Source organism: Archocentrus centrarchus, chromosome 8, assembly GCF_007364275.1.
Source record: "Archocentrus centrarchus isolate MPI-CPG fArcCen1 chromosome 8, fArcCen1, whole genome shotgun sequence".
Lineage (NCBI taxonomy): Eukaryota > Metazoa > Chordata > Actinopteri > Cichliformes > Cichlidae > Archocentrus > Archocentrus centrarchus.
In genome coordinates this window covers 18,422,711-18,439,557 of record NC_044353.1, presented here as the reverse complement: position 1 = coordinate 18,439,557, position 16,847 = coordinate 18,422,711, and the positions used below count along the sequence as shown (strand labels likewise).

The following is a 16,847-nucleotide window of genomic DNA, read 5'->3' as shown; positions in this document are numbered from 1 at the left end:
AATGACACACGAGACTGAATGGGAGTCTGTGAGTGATGTGCACTGTGGTTGTTTGTGTCTGGAAGTTCGGTGGCGTGCGTGCGCGAGAAAGAGAAAACACGGAGGATATATTAATTCTGCATGTGTTTATGCTCCCTGTGTGTGTTTCGGTGCATGCATGGTGGCAGAAGCCACAAAGAGCGCTGTTCTCCTGTCAGTGCGATTAGAGGGCTGCGCTAACACGGTGAGAGAGGATGAAAGAGAGCGAGAGGGCGGGAGATAGGGCAGAGAACTTAAAGGGAGGTGAAGGAGTTTGGGAGTGGGGGGCGGAGTGGGGGGTGTCTCAAAAGAGCGCAAGGTTACGCCACAGATACATCCAGTATTTCCTTCGCACTCTTTCGCTCAACCATCTAGCAGCACGCACGCATACACGCGCGCACGCACGCACGCACGCACACACACACACACACACACACACACACCCACACACAAGGGTGCAGTGAGGTAATTTTAGCCCCTGTCAAAGTTCAGGTTTCACAAGAGCACAGCACACACATGCACACATTTCACCTTGTCTCTCCTTCCTAACCCCAAAGGAAGCCGTTGTGCGTGCGTGTCTCTCATGTGTGTTTGATGGGAGGTTTCCATGACAACAACAGCACCAGCAACCCCCATGGGCTCATTTACATATTCAAGTGCAACAGTGTAGTTGAATTACAGCCGGAAATTGAATGGCTCAATCAATAGAGTGGTGGGAGGGGAGGAGGGAGAGGTGCATAATGGATGGAAGGATGGAAGGAAGGACAGACGGAGGAGAAGGAGGACGACGAGGACGAGGAGGAGGGAGTGTTAGCCAACAGGAAGAGGAGCTGTAGATGATGCAACGGCCCATCATCTTGTGTATAACTGAGTGCGCGTGTGTGCATGTCCCCCTCTTTTAGGACGACCCATTTTTTATTGTCCTCTAGTGGTTAAAGGGAACCTAAAATGGATTTTGTGTGCGTGTGTTAGTGTGTGTGGTACCAGAGACGGCTGTCATTTTGCTGCTAAAGCCGTCTCACTCACATTGACATTAACAACCCCCCCAACACTTCCACTGCAGACACACTAATGCAGATGCATCATTAATACTGTGCATGCAATAAACAGACACAAACTCAGTTTAAAAGAAAAGTAAAAAGGAAATGAAAGTGAAATTGGCAAAGCAGAAACATGGTAGTACAAATTCAAACACTAAAAGCCCCTAAGAAAGCATTTTAGAACCCAAAAGGTGTCACGTAATCTATATTGATGTTAAAATGATCATGAGAGGTCAAGAAAGGACAATCCAATCTGGTTTCAGATGATTTATTTTTTGTTCATATACAGTATCAGTCAAAAGTTTGGACACTGTGTCCAAACAAAGTCCAAACTGTGATTTTGTACTAATTTCAAGTCACTTGAAAAAAGGGGATGAAACGGTAATCATCATCCGCATTACAAGTGACCTGGTCCAGCTCTCTTCTGCTGACCGCACAGATCCACTGGGGATGCGATATCCGTGGCCCACTTTCTCAAAGACAACCTGCTCTCTCTCTCAGCTCCACTGCACGTTCAAAGGCCGGGCTTTCTAAGCATCAGCAAGCCACTAGGAAAGTAGATTAATCACGGTTTTATTATGATGAGTGAGTTAGGGTGGGTGTAGAAAAGTAAATGGCACTATGCAGCGCAATAACTTTTCATAACGGGAAACAGCCGCAAGAGGCTAGCAGCACAACTAGATGTTTATATACAGGGGAAGATGCTGACTGGGTAGATTTGTCGGTGTATGCGGGTGTGTGAGTGTTGCAACAGCACGATGCTTTTATGCCATGTATGTATAAAAATAAGGTGTGCGTTTACTGGTGCAGGCATTTGTTGAGCCCTCCCCTACCAACATATGTTTACATCTTTCTTTGAATGTGGATGTGTAGAGATGTGACATCTGATTTTGGTGCAATGGCATAACAGAATGCTGGGCCAAAGATGAGACTGTTATCAGCAGTTGCTTTGACAATGGAGCCCCAGTGGTCACGGTGACAGAGGAGTGTGGAAAAAAGAGGAGGAGGAGGATGAGCTGAGAGGAGGAAGGAGAGTGAGATGGGGGTGGGGAGGGGGTAAGGCCTGCTGGAAGAATCAGTGATGGGGAAAATGGATGGAGGGGAGGGGGGACACTAATGGCCTGAAAACACAGCTGGCTGCAGACACCCAAGGACAGAGAGGCTGAAAGAGTGAGAGTCAGACAGCAAAAGAGCGAGCGCGAGAGACGGAGAAACTGTGTAAAGATGATAAAAATAGAGGGGCGTGGGGTGGGAAGAGTGGTGGGGAGGTGGTGAGGGCGCAATAGAGGCGTCTCGTCAACGCAAGAGACGAAGGAGGGAAGGTTATTTTCTTGTCATGCCTTTTGCATCTGTTCGCCTGCCGCGGTGAACGTGCACACACAAACAAACAGAGGGATGCTGCTGCCATGCATGTCAATGAATTATCCATGGAACAATGGCAGTCCTTCATATTAATGAACATAAATGAGGGGCTGGAGGATGGGGGCTGAGGCTAAAACAGCATGAAATTCTCTGATTGCCTTCAGTTCCAAACATTTATGACAATAATTACCATTTCATTAGAGGATCTTCAGTTATCCTTCAATATATTCCTTGATGATGTATATGAAAGGTCATTAGATTACATAATTTCTACCTTAAAATACTTAGATGTCGCTGATTATTGAGCTGTGAAACTCACTAATCAGTAAGAGCACCCATAACACAATGAAGCTCCTACATTGCCAATAACCCCTGGATTGCACCTCAGCTGTTAACCTTGACGATGACATCATATACACTGAATATATTAACAGGGAAAAAGGTGTGTGTGTGTGTGTGTGTGTGTGTGTGTGTGTGTGTGTGTGTGTGTGTGTGTGTGTGTTCCTATATGTGAGCATGTGTCAGCTTGAATGAGGCAGGAATATGCAATCACACGTCATACCCGAAAGTGAAATAGAGGGGCGGAGAAGGGAAGAGTGACAAAAAAAAAGAACAGACCCTATAATGAAGTGTAATGGGTGTGAGGATAGCATGTTGAAAAGGGAAAAGATTGGTGTTAGACTAGCAGATGTGTGCTGAAGATGGAAAAAGGCGGAAGAGGGAAGAGAAAAAGGCAGGAGTGAGAGGGGAGGAGGTGTGGTGTATAGGATGTTGATGGAGCAGGGGGGAAAATGATGGAAAGACTGAAACAGAGAGCTGACACACACAGCGAGAGAAAGTGACTGAAAAGAGGTGGTGAGGAATAAGTGGAGAGCATAAAAGGTTAAAGAAAGGGGAGCTGGGGAGAGAACGATGGCTAGCGGAAGAGGCAGAGAGAAACAGTGAAAGATGGAGGCTCTGAGAGAAGATAAGGAGAAGGAGATGGGGATAATTCAAAGGAGGAAAGGAAGAGGAGGGAGGAAGCTGCAAAGCAGAATGCTTTATTGAAAGATGGAGCTGTTACAGGGAAGAGGTGGAGGTACGAAGAGGGATGGAGAGCAGTTTCAAAGGATGAAGGGAACATGGAAAAAACATGGAAAAAGAGAATAACTTAGTGCTACTTCTGAATTAGCGACTTGTCCTAAAGGATAAGAAAGGGCAGCAATTTTTTCAGCTAATGTGAATTTTTAAAGCTGCTCACAATTATGTTTTATTCTTCAAGAAAGGCAACGATAATTTCCTGAAACTGTCGGGCACTGTAGCTTTTTGAAAATATCTCCCAGTAGGAAGTGAAGATTGCATTTATCAGGGGGTTATTTTCCGCTGTGGATTAACATGCATTAATATTTATTGCAACAGGACAGCATATGAAGGACTCACTCAAAATAAACTAGCCCAGAATTTGTCATAATGAAGGAAAGCATCCCCCAGTGCAACACTCTGGCTCATTTATGTGCTTTTAATAGTTTTTGGATACCACCATAGCTCTCTGGCTCTGGGTGCCTTTTGGACCAAGTTATTCTTGGTGGTGGTCTTTTTTTTTTCTTTTTTGCAGGATTTGTTGACACTGACAAAAACGTATAATACTGCCATATTTGTCCTACATAAATCTGATGCATTTGCTTATTTTTGCTCTAGTTTGTACCCAAGCTCAGCATGTGCCTTCATTATGTGTGTGTGTGTGTGTGTGTGTGTGTGTGTGTGTGTGTGTGTGTGTGTGTGTGTGTGTGTTCATGGGTGTCACACCACATGAATAAATATGGCCACGGAGATAGCCCAGGGTTTGTTGACTGCTCTGATGTTTAAATTTGTGCTGTGACTTCTCCCAGCAAAGCTTATGACTCACTCTCTGATACAACCTAACACGCTAAAAGCAACAGTGGGTCAACGCTAAGCTATTCTAATTTAATGCTGAGGGGAAAACTGCTTAGGTAGCTGTGAATTGTTGCCAGCCTTAGCTGATTCTACCACCCGGATGCCTGGGTGCTTTTTTTTTTTAATGTTTATTTATTTATTTATTTAAAGAAGATCGATGCATTTGAGAGCATTACTGTAGATGTTGCTTCATCCTATTAGGATGAAGCAACATCTACAGTATTGACACAGATTTTGTTATTAGCCAGCTGGGCTAATGCATTCTAATGCATTCCCGCTTTTGCTTGTCGGTTATCCAGCCAGAATAAGAGTTTAGCATCTTTAGCATCCTGTCTGACTCACCAAGATCTCATTACAGATCTCTCTGGCTCTACAAACCCCTGCCACTAGCCTTCCCTCATTCACCCATCCATCCTTAACTTTAACCCCCCCCCCCCACACACACACACACTTGTCTCATCCATCTCCCTCTTTGCACTTTGCCCCTCTTCTATCCTAGTCTATTTAGTATGCATTGCTATGTAGCCTATGGCTGCAGGTGAAAGTCAGTGCTTCCACACAGGTCTCTGTGTGAATGTGTGTGTGTGTGTGTGTGTGTGTGTGTGTGGGGGGGGGGGGGGGGGTCAGCATAAATTAGTGAGCATGCATGTTAATCCAGGCTTGTGCGAGTGTGTTTCTCCATCGTAAAGACAGGCACGCTTAAGTGAATAGGAAGTTGATCTCAATTTTGCTTGCATGCACACGTATGCAGGCCCAGAACACACATGCGCGCACGCAGTACGTACGCGCCGAGTGCTATATTGTGGTAATACAGATGGCTTTTTTGCAGCCCAACTGTGCTCTGTACATGTTTGCCTCTGCGTGTGCATGTGTGTGATTGATTACTATTCTTATCCTCTACCAGGTGCTTCTACTGTTCTGCAGCCCTCACTCCCCCACTCTCCCCCCTTAGTCTCTCTCTCTCTCTCTCTCTCCTTCCGTTTCTGTGCTCAATAAGCAGGTTTTTTATCTCCAGAATAGTAGGTGTAATAAGGCAATATCAAAGTGTCGTACAGCCTAAGCAGCTCCATTCTCAGCATTCATTATGTTTTGCTCAACGTAACAGAAATACATCCTAACAAGTGAGATAATTGATGATATCAGATTATAATTTAATTTCAGAAATTTGGCTTAGACTTATCCCTCATCTGAGCCGCAGGTAATTTTGTGTTTTGTGTGTGTGTGTGTGTGTGTGTGTGTGTGTGTGTGTGTGTGTGTGTGTGTGTGTGTGTGCTCAAACTGGCTACCATGGCTACAGTTAGGGCCAGTCGACAGACATCTGAGTGAGAGGTCATTAGCATGTCCCTCATGTTTTCTCTGCATGAGAACATCAGCAATTAGTCAGGTCCCAACTATGCCCCCAGCTCGCTCTCCTGTCCCGGTGGCTGAACAGCACACCTTAAGATGCGGCTGCCATCTAGATCACAAGCAAGCATGAAGCCTGCGTGTGACGTCTCTACCATGATTGCTGTGTTGATGCTTAAATTTTTGTCTGGGACACTTTGGGTGATTTAGCACAGTTTGCCATGTGAGCTGTGTACAGGCTGGACTCAGCTCCATCTGACGTGTGTGTGACGTCTAAGGTGTGCGTGCATCCATGTGTCTGTGTTTGTGGGTGCATGTGTGTGTGTGTGTATGTGTATATCCAAGGTGATGGGCCAGCTCTGACAATAACATTATGATAAAAAAAAAAAAAAAAATCCTGTGCCCCCGCTCAGCACCCACCTCCGCAATGCCGCAACCTCTTTCTCATAGAGACAGAAGAGAGAGAAGAGAGGAGAAAGCAAACAGGGAGAGAGCGATAAGAGAACGAGAGCAAACAGAGAGAACAGGGGATGAAAAACAGATAGTGAGCAACAAACAAACAAGCAAACAAAAAAAAACAGTAATGGAAGAAAAGGAACAGTAGAAAAACAAACAAACAAACAGAGTGACTCCATTATTGCAGTGAAAGTTGCTGCTGACATTGTCCGTCATCCCCATATCACTGCTCATGGTTACCCGACAAGCCCTTCCCATCACCAGAGCAACAGCCCGTTGTCTGTGCACATCGGCATACCGGCGTGCACACTTTACCCAGATTTGGCACTAGGCCTGTACCCATTTTCAGATCGCACAAGCAGAGTGTCGTTCATTCACTTCACCGCCTGGCTGGCTGGCTGGCTGTGTGGCACCGGTTGCTATGGAGGCTAATTCACGGGCAGAGAACTCACTTTGTGTTCATAGTACAGAGGCAGTCAAGCAAAACATACAGGCACAGGCAGGCACGCACACGTGCATGCAAGCAAACACACGCATGCAACCTGGCAACAGCACTGAGTATGGGGTATCTCTAATGTACTCAGCAAGCACTTGAGAGGGCAGCATTATATATATATATTTTTACCTTCTTTTGCAATTTGCTGTGCTGCAACTGGTCAGCAAGAAGACAGGCCAAAGATCACAGAAAGATAAGTATACATAATATATGTGTGGGAAGCATGCTTGTCCACCTCAGTGATGTAACCCACTGAACTTAACCCTGTTGAGTAGATGAATGCAGGCACTTCAGCTTGCATTCCTCAGCCACACATGGCTATTTGTTTGATGGCATGTGGTGAACTGAAGAGCTTTAGCAGTAAAATATAAGCGTGAATCAGTATGACTGTAAGTACCCTACAATAGTAGCTCTGCAGGATTCACAACTCAAAATAATCCTTATTCACTTTTTTTTTACTGGGCGAATGGGTGCAGAGCCTTGAGCCATTTTTAGCCCATCTCTTTTAAGGGCCACCCTACACTTAAGCTAGCTTTCTTCTGACTGGCTGCCTCTCACAAACAGAAGGCTTGAGCAGCAGGTGGGTTGGGCTCCTGTGCACATGCAGGTGAGATGACCATATAAAAAAAAACATCCTCCTTTGACATTATATAGAGCCAGGAATTAAAAGAAAAAACCCTCGAAAAAGAGCCTTTTGGTTTATTTTCACTTTGAGCCACTTCAAATGTGCAAGTTTTATTTGTATTTTGTAAGGTAACAGAGATAGAATTTCACTCATGTTACCTGTCTCATAACTATCCAGGAATCCCTTAAGCAATGTGTTAGGTTGTGTGTATGCATGTTCACACCATCTGTTATACTGAATGATGGGAAATGAAGTTCTGACAGCCAGAGAGATGGTGTGTCACATCTTAAGTTCTGAGCAAAGAGCATCTCCTATGTTCTAACCCAACAAAAACAGACATTAGTGATACACTCAGTTTAACCTATATACACTCTCTGCTCATATACTCAAGTCCCAGTATGCTCACAAACACATATCCTCCCCTCCCCTATACTTTTTGTCATAATGAAACACAGCTCAGATGTCTTTATTGCTCTCTCTCTGTTTCCTTGTCTTTATTAATCGCTGTTGTCATAAATTTAGCGAGGATACCATCAGCAACATCACTGTTAAAAGAAAGAAAAAACTGCATTCGTCTGAAAAATTAATCCAAATTCAGGCTTTTAGGTAAGCGTGCGTGAGTTCTGTGTTGTAAGCCATTTTTGTAACATTTCTTCCCCTTTATTTCTCTCATGCTTCTCGTTCTTTCTCACCTCAGTGTTATGTAACTCCAGCAGCTGTTTGAAGACGCAGGGAGAGGGGGTAGGTGGGTAGAAAACTTTTCAAAGTGCTTCGCTCCCTTCTTGATCAGAACACAGGAGAGAAACTGGTGACAGTTTCTGGTTCCACTACAGTTCTTGACAATCGCCCGGTCCCATCTCGCACATGCTTTTCTTCCTCCTTCTCACATAACGTACGGGAGCGATCTCCCTGCCTGACTTGTAGCTGTTTCTCCATTTTGTTCAAGTGTTCCATATTGCATTATGGTTATCATTTGATTTTACTGTTCCCTAATCTATCTTTCTCTGCTCCTACATCTCCCTGATCCCTGCTTTAGTGTCGCTCTTCATTTATTTCCCTCTTGTCTTCTCCATCTGCCTCTCTCTCACCCTTCGCTTTCACTCTTTCCAGCATTATTTTCACCTCTTTTTTTTTTTTTTTGCCTGATTTGTTTCTTCTCTCTTTCACACATACACATAAACTCAGTCAAGTCTCTTAAAATGCACTCCAGCCAAAATGAAGGCCTCGCTTGCTGGTCATAGGGCTGAACAGCTGTGCAGGCAAAGAAAACTTAGTCCCACAATTGCACACTCCCCAAAAAACTTTCATAATAACAAGCATATATATCATTCTCCGTTTGCTTGCAAAAAGGAAGGTGTGACTGAAGTCATTGTATTCGAGAACAGAATCACCCCTGCTTTTGCTGATGCTGAGAGAAAGCCCTGATTATGCATTTCTTTGCCATTAATGGGGCACATATAGAAAGCGTTGCTAGTCTGTGGTGTTAACAAACGCATAAGTGTGTTTTATTTCTCACCGCATCAGATGTGTGATTCTTTCTGGAATTTGAATATTAATGATCACCTCATGGTCGTATTCTGCTAACAAGTTGTCAGTTTCACCCTTTTATGAAAAGTATTTGCTTACAGGTATATATGATTCTCAAACTATACGTGTGTCTTCATTTCTGATCCCCTACCAACACTTTTATTCATCTCTAATGAGGCACAAACATCCCTCAGTGATGAAAGCCCCCCCACCCCCCCCAACTGCCACTGCTGCCCCCTTTTCAGTCTATCAGCAGCACGATTGCAAAGCAGTGTTTTGTTGCAGTAATCCTGGAAGAGGAGGATGAAGTGCAGAGAAGGGAGAGGAATAAACAGCTAAGGGGAGAAGAGAAGAGCAGGAGAGAAATGGATAGGGAAGGAAGGAGAGGAAAGGAGAGAGAGGGGATGAGAGACATGAAGGACAGTTGATAAACTGCACGGAGCTGGACAGCAGCCAGATCCTTTTAATGAGCAAAGTGCTGCACCCAACACCTCACACGTAATTACACGCTCTCTCTCTCTCTCTCTCTCTCTCTCTCTCTCTCTCTCTCTCTTTCTCTCTCTCTCTCTCAATTGCTCTCTCATACACACACACACACACACACACACACACACACTTGCAGGAACCTTATTTTTGCCTTCCCTACTCTGCAGCATCCCACCATCCAGCACTAAGTACTCCCTCCAGATCAAACAAGCAGCTCACAGTAACCAGCATACAGATGAGCCTTTCCTTTCCCCCCTCCTCCTTGCTATCTCTCTCTCTCCCTCTCTCATCACAACCCCTGTCTTCTCTTCCTGCAGTAACCTCTTGCTCCCCCCCCCCCCCCCCCCCCCACTTCCTCTCTCTCCATCTCTATCTCTGATGCTCTACACTCTTGTGGAGGGAAATACATCAGCCATCACTTGACAAACACACTACACCAACGCTGTCCTAGCTGGTCCAATAAAAACATATTACCTGCAAACTGCATTAGGCCCAAGTGCAAGACAGACAGACACACACACACTCACTCACACACACACACACACACACACATGATAGTGCGCACACACAGAGCTGTGAATACAGTGAGCTTCTGTGTGTAATCAGATCTAGGTTAGCAGCCGTCGTATACTGTTCACTGGAACAGCATGTACCCACCCCATCGCACTGCACTCAAGCTGAGCTCCTGGAAATACACTGTGTGTATGTGTGCACATGCGTGTTTGTGTGAGGTCTTATGATGTCCGTGCATGCAGAATTTTTAGGCTTGTGCGTAAGCGCAGAAGCAAAGAAGATGAGAGAAAGTGTATGGCTGAGCTTGAACTTGTATTAGGATTGCAGAGCGGCATCATGTTGGAGACTATGTGTTTATACTTTTATGAGCATATGTGTGTTTCTGTGTGTGCGCTTCATGTATTAGAGAAGCCACAGGGATCAAATTTGGTATATGAAAGGACAAGCGCGAGCTTATGCTATAAAGTTTCAGATTAAAAAAAGAGAACAACTTGCCAGCAGGTAGTGTTTTATTTTTCATGAATGTGAGTTGTGGCATTATTATTTAATGTGTAAATAAATTTTAAGCAAGCCTGGATTTAGGGACTTTGAAACCTACAGGTCTTGCAGTGTGATAATTAGTTTGGGAAATTTGAATAATTGGACAATTGTGTGGAAATATACACCACTGAAACACAGTAACAAGATAGGGGAACATGCATGTGAGAAAAAGAGTGTGTAGGGAGCTCATAGGGATCTGCAGTTTACTTTTTGCATCCTTTAGCTGGTAAATTCATCCCCAAGATCTGAGTCTACTGTGTTCACACCAAGTCGCCAAGGTGCTGTTGAATCACGCAATTATGGCAGACCTTGACAGAGGACATAATGTTTGAGAAATCATTGAAGATAATTGACAGAAATCATGACAGCAATGGGGAGATTAAGGGAAGATTTACTGCTATTTTACACGGGAAAAAATAAGAGAAGTTGTCACTCAGTATGAATACAAATGACATGCTATGAGTCATAGGTGGAGTGTCCACATTCGTTAGCTGATGATGGTGCTGTGGTCTGGCTGCTTCCTACAGCCCTGCTTGTGTTTGTGCCTCTTCTCTTTAATGAGGGACAAACACTCTCTCTCTCTCCCTGGCTCTCTCTTTCTCTGTGTCTGCCTAATAACCCCTCACAGTAAATAACCATGAGCCTCCGGGGCAATTAGACGGGCACTTGGGGCTTATAGTGTGTTGCTTGGAAACTCACAGAGACACACGTGCACACTGAAACAGTCTAGTTAAAAATGGTGTTATGGAGTAATTGAGACATCCGATGTAAACAAAACGATGGATCAGTGCCGAGACAGAAAGATTAAAAGTTAAGGAGAAGAAACTTTGAGAAGAGAAAGACAACCACTGGGTGTTTTAAGTCTTTAACAAGGATGGTGTCTTATTGTCCTCGGTATGTGCCTTTAATCTGTGCTGCTGTTACCCATTCAATCCTTTTGTCCTGTCTGCTCTCCTCTCCTCTCTTTGACCTCATATATTTGTGTTGGTCTGAGTCTGAGAGACAGGCAGGGGGATGGAAGGCTGAGGAGGAGAAAGCAAGAGGGACACAGAACAGAGGGAAGCTTTCACCTTTCATTTCACCACAACAATGAGTTGCCAATTTCAGCATGCCCTTTACTGACCGTCATACACACACCTACGCACACACCCTCACACACAAACACACGCACACACAGAAACCTGCACTCCACATGCCTTCCAATCTCCATGATAATCAGCTTCCTTTCATTGTGTTGCATCATGCAGGAAAGCCACTGTATAGTCTGCGTGTGAAGGAGAAAGAGTCAGAGGAAAAGGAGAACAGACGATTTGTGTGTTTTTGTGTGTTTCTGCATATTGTGTGCAAGAGCACATCTTCTCTTTATCGGCGATTATGTGTTTGAGGAAGACTGCCTTGCCATGTTGTGGCAAAGCCGTGGGACGGTTCTTGACTTATCCATTTCTTTTACACACACAGGCATAAACAGAATCCTATAGATGTACCCTAACTCCAGCATCAACACCCGCTGGAAAACAGATTTATAACTGTAGATATTTGGTGCATTCATTGTTATTGTACTTTACTTACATGGAAAAAAATCCATTTCTGCACACACAGGGTTTACGCTGCATGGCTATAGGAGATTGGCCTTGCATCTTCCATTCATATAGTTTACTCCTTCTCTTATCACTTCCCCACTCCTGCTCTATCATTCTCTTATTGTCAATATCTTTCCCAACACACACACACACACGCACATACACACACACACACACACACACACACGCCACTGCTGTTTTCTATCTCACCTCTGTTTTCTCTCCCTGACACCTCTCTACACCCTCTCTGCGTTATCTCGTCGTTACCCCTCCTCCCCCGCTGTGCGCACTCTCTTCCTCCATCTCTTCCTGTCCCACACATACATGCAAACAGACCTGTGTATGTGCACACACACCCAAACACACATCAACACATATTGCCGTATCTTTCTCCGCCTCCCCCTTGCTTTATTTACTCTCCCTCTCTCTCTGTCACACCTTCTCTCTCAGCCCTCCTCCCTCCCTCACTCACTCTCTGTCCATCCTGTCTCATCCTGTCTCTCCCTCTCCTCGGGGCGAGCGAGGCAGTCGGTAGCATCACTTTCAGTCAGCAGTGACACTGCAGTCTCAGTGCATCTTTTAATGACACACTGTAGTAAAGCCCCCTCTGAAGTGAGCCTATGCAGCATATTAGATGTGAAACACTCACACACATATAGGAGAGGTATGTATATATGCCATCCAGCATGCATCCAGGGGTAGAAAACGTATGGCAATGCCATACTAAAAATAGCATATGAGCTTTAACATGGTGTACCAAAGCTCCACGTAGACACACAAACAAAATACAAAATACTTTAATAGATATACAACAATGATCTGTATACCAAACTAAACACAATTTGTCCTCATCACTGGTTTCATAAGATTAATATTTTTGTGTGTGCACAAGTGTGTGTATTTCAGATTTGTCCTTATGCAATAGGCAGAGTAAACAGCGTGCTATGACACATCGCTGCTCTGACATAGCGTCCTGTTGGAAGACTACGTAACACATCCTAAGGCGCAGGATGCTGAACGGAGCTTGGGAGGAAAAAAACAAACAAACCCCAGACAAACAGAAAGAAAGGTTGCAGCTCATGCCTCTGCTGCTTGTTATCCATGTGTTTTGCAGGCAGATACAGCTTTAATTTTTTTGTGCCTGTTGTTTGGACAGATGCTGGTGGAAAACAGGGTTGAAGCAGGTGTTGGGAGTGTGTGTTTGTGTGGGAGGCAAATGTTCTTCCTCTCTGAAAAAACACCCAGCAAATGAAAATAGAACGCAGTCCCATGAGAGACCCCGCTGTCCTCTATTCGGCATGCACAGACACGCACACACGCGCGCACACACACACACACACATACAGATGCACACATCGACAAGACACACACACACATCCCCTTGGTCAGTACACCTTGCTCTCACTTCCATCTGCACTGTGCTGCTCTCCAACTTGTATCCTGCTTTAGAAGAGATGCAAATGTCAGGGAAAAGCATGGTACCTGTGTTAGGGGTCAGCCGTTCTTTCTTCCTTTTGTTGGCCCTTCCAGTCCCCCTCTTGTTCAGCTGGTCTGAGCTGAGGTGAGGTGAGCTGAGCTGAGCCGAGCCAAGCGTACAGCGGCGAGGCTCAATCCTTTTACCCTGCGATGCTGAAAATGGCACCAGTATTCCCTGATAGCAGCAGCCTGCCTGCCTCTCTCTCTCTCTCTCCTCTCCCTCTCTCTCTCCTGCTCTCTAGCTCGCCTCCCTCCTCTGCTTGTCTGCTGCCATGTTGAGTGCACGTAGGGCGAGGGGCGGGCTGAGAAGAGGGGAGGCTTGGGGGGTTGGGGTGGGGGGAATGATGGTGGTGGAGGATAGAGTGAGGGGGACTCAGGGGGATAAGAAAGCAATTAGAAGACGGCCGTCTTCCTTCCAGTCGGGAATGTATAATGGAATTAGCTTGGAGGGGGTGCGATGGTGGGTGTTGCAGGGAGGTGAAAGGGGTGTTGGGGTGCGTGGTTCTGCAGCCTCTGTTGGGGAGTCTAGGAGCCTGTCCGGCAGTCACCACTCGGAAATGTGTGCGCAAAGGAGAGCAGATGGGGGTGGGGGGTATGCGCTTGTGTGGAATGATTGCCATCGCCCTGTGTGTGTGTGTGTGTGTGTGTGTGTGTGTCAGGACTAGAGAGAGAGAGAGAGAGAGAGAGAGAGAGAGAGAGGGAGAGAGAGATTGCTGATGTACTGATGGGAGGACGGAGAGGAGTGAACTGTGGGACCACCTGCTTCTCTCTCTCTCGCTCTCTCTCTTGCACTCTGAGGTACTCGGCAGGAGAGAGAAAGGGTGAGCGGCAGCTTCAAAGCCTTCTCTCTCAGGTTTGCTCACCCTCCTCCTCCCCTCTCCTCTCCTCCCTCCCTCCCTTCCTCCCTCACTCCCGCCCTTCCTCATTTTTTTCTTTCTGAGTGGGTGGCGAGGAAGCTGCATGTGTGTCTGGAAAGACAACCGTGCGTGTGTGTGCGTGTGCACGTGTGTGTATGCAGGAGGGAAGGAGAGAATTTAACATGCAATTTTCAGTGTGCTGTTTTGTTGTGTCCTTTTTGTTTATCTTGTTTGGCTTGGATGTTTTTGTTGTTTGTTATTATCAGGAATGTGTGTGTGCGAGTGAGTGACAGAGAGAGAGAAAGAGAGAGAGACAAACACATACTTTGTGTTTACTCACGTATGAAGAGATGACCACAATCCCAGTGTGAAAGGCAGTGATAGGAAGAGACGAAGGGGAGCTACAGTGTGTTTCGGTGTTTATGAGAAAATTAGATAACAAATAAAAAAATTTAAAAAGGTGTGTTTTCCCCTATGATAAGGTAGGTGTGTGTGTGTGTGTGTGTGTGTGTGTGTGTGTGTGTGTGTGTGTGTGTGTGTGTGTGTGTGTGTGATAGAGAGAGAATGAGAGAGAGAGCGGTCTTTTGATGGAGACGGACCGAGCCAGGCACTGCATGGGGGAGATATGTGTAGGCATGTGTCACTGATTGTGCCATGAATGAAAATAAGGAGGAAGGGAGGGGAGGAGGAAAAGGAAGAGGAGGAGGGGGTGGGACTGTGACTCTCCTCCCATTCAGCCACCTCCTCCTCTCTTTCCTCTCCTCCACCTCTTGAGTGACAGATGAGGGGCTGCGAGCAGCGTGCCCAGGCGCGCGTCAATAATTAGCGTCTTCTGCTCTTCTTTCCCGTTTCATGCAAAAAGGAGCGGCGCGTCGCAGCGCAGCCGCTTGAGCGTCGCCTATTTCGGTCATTCTGAATTTCTCCTGTGCAGCCAAGGGTGTTTCATCGAGTTCAGAATGCCCCCTCTTTCTCCTCCTCCCACCCTTCTCTTCCTCCTCGCCGTATATAGCTCGCTGTGCAATTACGGCAATGGCCCGTGATCGCCCCTGGCACGCACACGCCAGGATGGACAGATGAGTAGATGAGCGGAGAAGAGCCAACCTCGGCTGCTTTTCACACGTCCGCAAACAAATGAGACGCAAGCTTTTGCAGTGGCACGCGAACGCATCCGCGCGCGTCGGTTCAAGGGCGATTGATTTGGAGTTTAATTTCTCCCCACCGGCTCTTGACGCAAAAGGATGCGCCTCCGTCTGACCTTGACGGCAGACAGGGGGGACTTTTGTTTCTGTCGCCGCTGCTCGCGTGCACCCCCCCCCAACAACACACACACACATTCCCCACACACAGCATGGTCACCTGGAAATGTCTAAACCGTTCATGTACTTTTATAAATGAACGCTTTCCATCTGCTTTCTAATTATAGCCAACGCAAGGCTATTCCTAATTTTAGCTGCAGCCGCGAAATAGCCGTCTTTTAATCATTCATGAGCTCAGATACAGACCTTCCTGCTGGCACGCGCGTAAGCTATACTGCCAGGCTGTTGTTCAGCCGAGTGAAAAACAACGTGGACAGGGCCGCTGTTCAGAGAGCAATAATGCATGGTTTCCCCTAGCCCGTAAAAATAATCAGACTCATCCCTTCGTTTTAAGGAGAAATGTGACTTAAAGATGTTAATCTGACATGCAAGTGACACATTTCCTCCACCTTAAGGCGACACAACTAGACGCACGGAGCCAAACTCCACACAGGCCTGAATCATTTCGCTGCCGCTATCCTCTCCGGGACGCATTTGTTTTGATCAATGCGGATCTGAGTGAAGCCTGATTTTGCCTACAGCGCTGACATCAGTCGAGATGGACAGGGGTTAGAAACAAGTGCCTCTGAAGTTGCGCTTGAAAGCGCATCTCATCTCAGCTCGCCATACGCTCTGACGCACACTTGTAAGCATGGTTGTGTGAACAGTTTGAAGGGAGTATGCGTGCAGTGCAGTGTGCTTGTTTACCCGGTGTGTTTTCCAATCAAATTTATCTAGAAGAAAGCAGTTCTCACTGCTTGTAATAATAAGGCCGTCCACAGTATTGAGCAATTAATTTCACGGGAGGATATCAGCGTTTTTATATGATATTCATCATCGTTTTATGCCTCCTCTCAGCAGTTCAAAAGTTTCGTTTTCAAGAAATGCCAATTCGGGCTTGCTTCAAGGTCACTGATGGGGAAAGCATGGGTGATGCAAGGGTCACGGTCGTCCAGGACTCAACCACACACACATACCTTGGATCAACTTGGATCAATGGGAAAGAGGACAGGAAAGGGGTGGCTCTCTGTTGCCATAGAGACGGGAGGACAGTGGTGTTGGATACTGTTACTAGGCAGGAGAGGCCGTCATTCTGGACGGGGTGGTCTGCTGTGTTGGGAAAACAACATCAGGGCTGAGTGTAGTGAGGGAACATTAAATATTTGTGTTTTGGTTATTTCCCTTTGGTCAAGTGGAATTGAAAATTGTAATAGTAAAATGGTAAAGTGTATGTGCGTGTGCCATGTTGCATTAAATAAATAGATTCCCGAATAAATGAGCAAATCACAGAATCTGACCTTTTTAAGCACAGACTCGA

The 16,847-nt window shown here is 45.9% G+C and overlaps 1 protein-coding gene across 1 annotated transcript in view; it reads right to left on the bottom strand.

Moving 5' to 3' along the window:
* Window positions 1-13,463, bottom strand: part of rai1 (retinoic acid induced 1) — a 51,451-nt gene extending 37,988 nt beyond the window's left edge. The window contains exon 1 of the mRNA XM_030736373.1: window positions 13,384-13,463. The gene's annotated coding sequence lies outside the window, so the exon portion shown is untranslated. The remainder of the gene's footprint in view (window positions 1-13,383) is intronic.
* Between the last annotated feature and the right edge of the window lie 3,384 nt (window positions 13,464-16,847).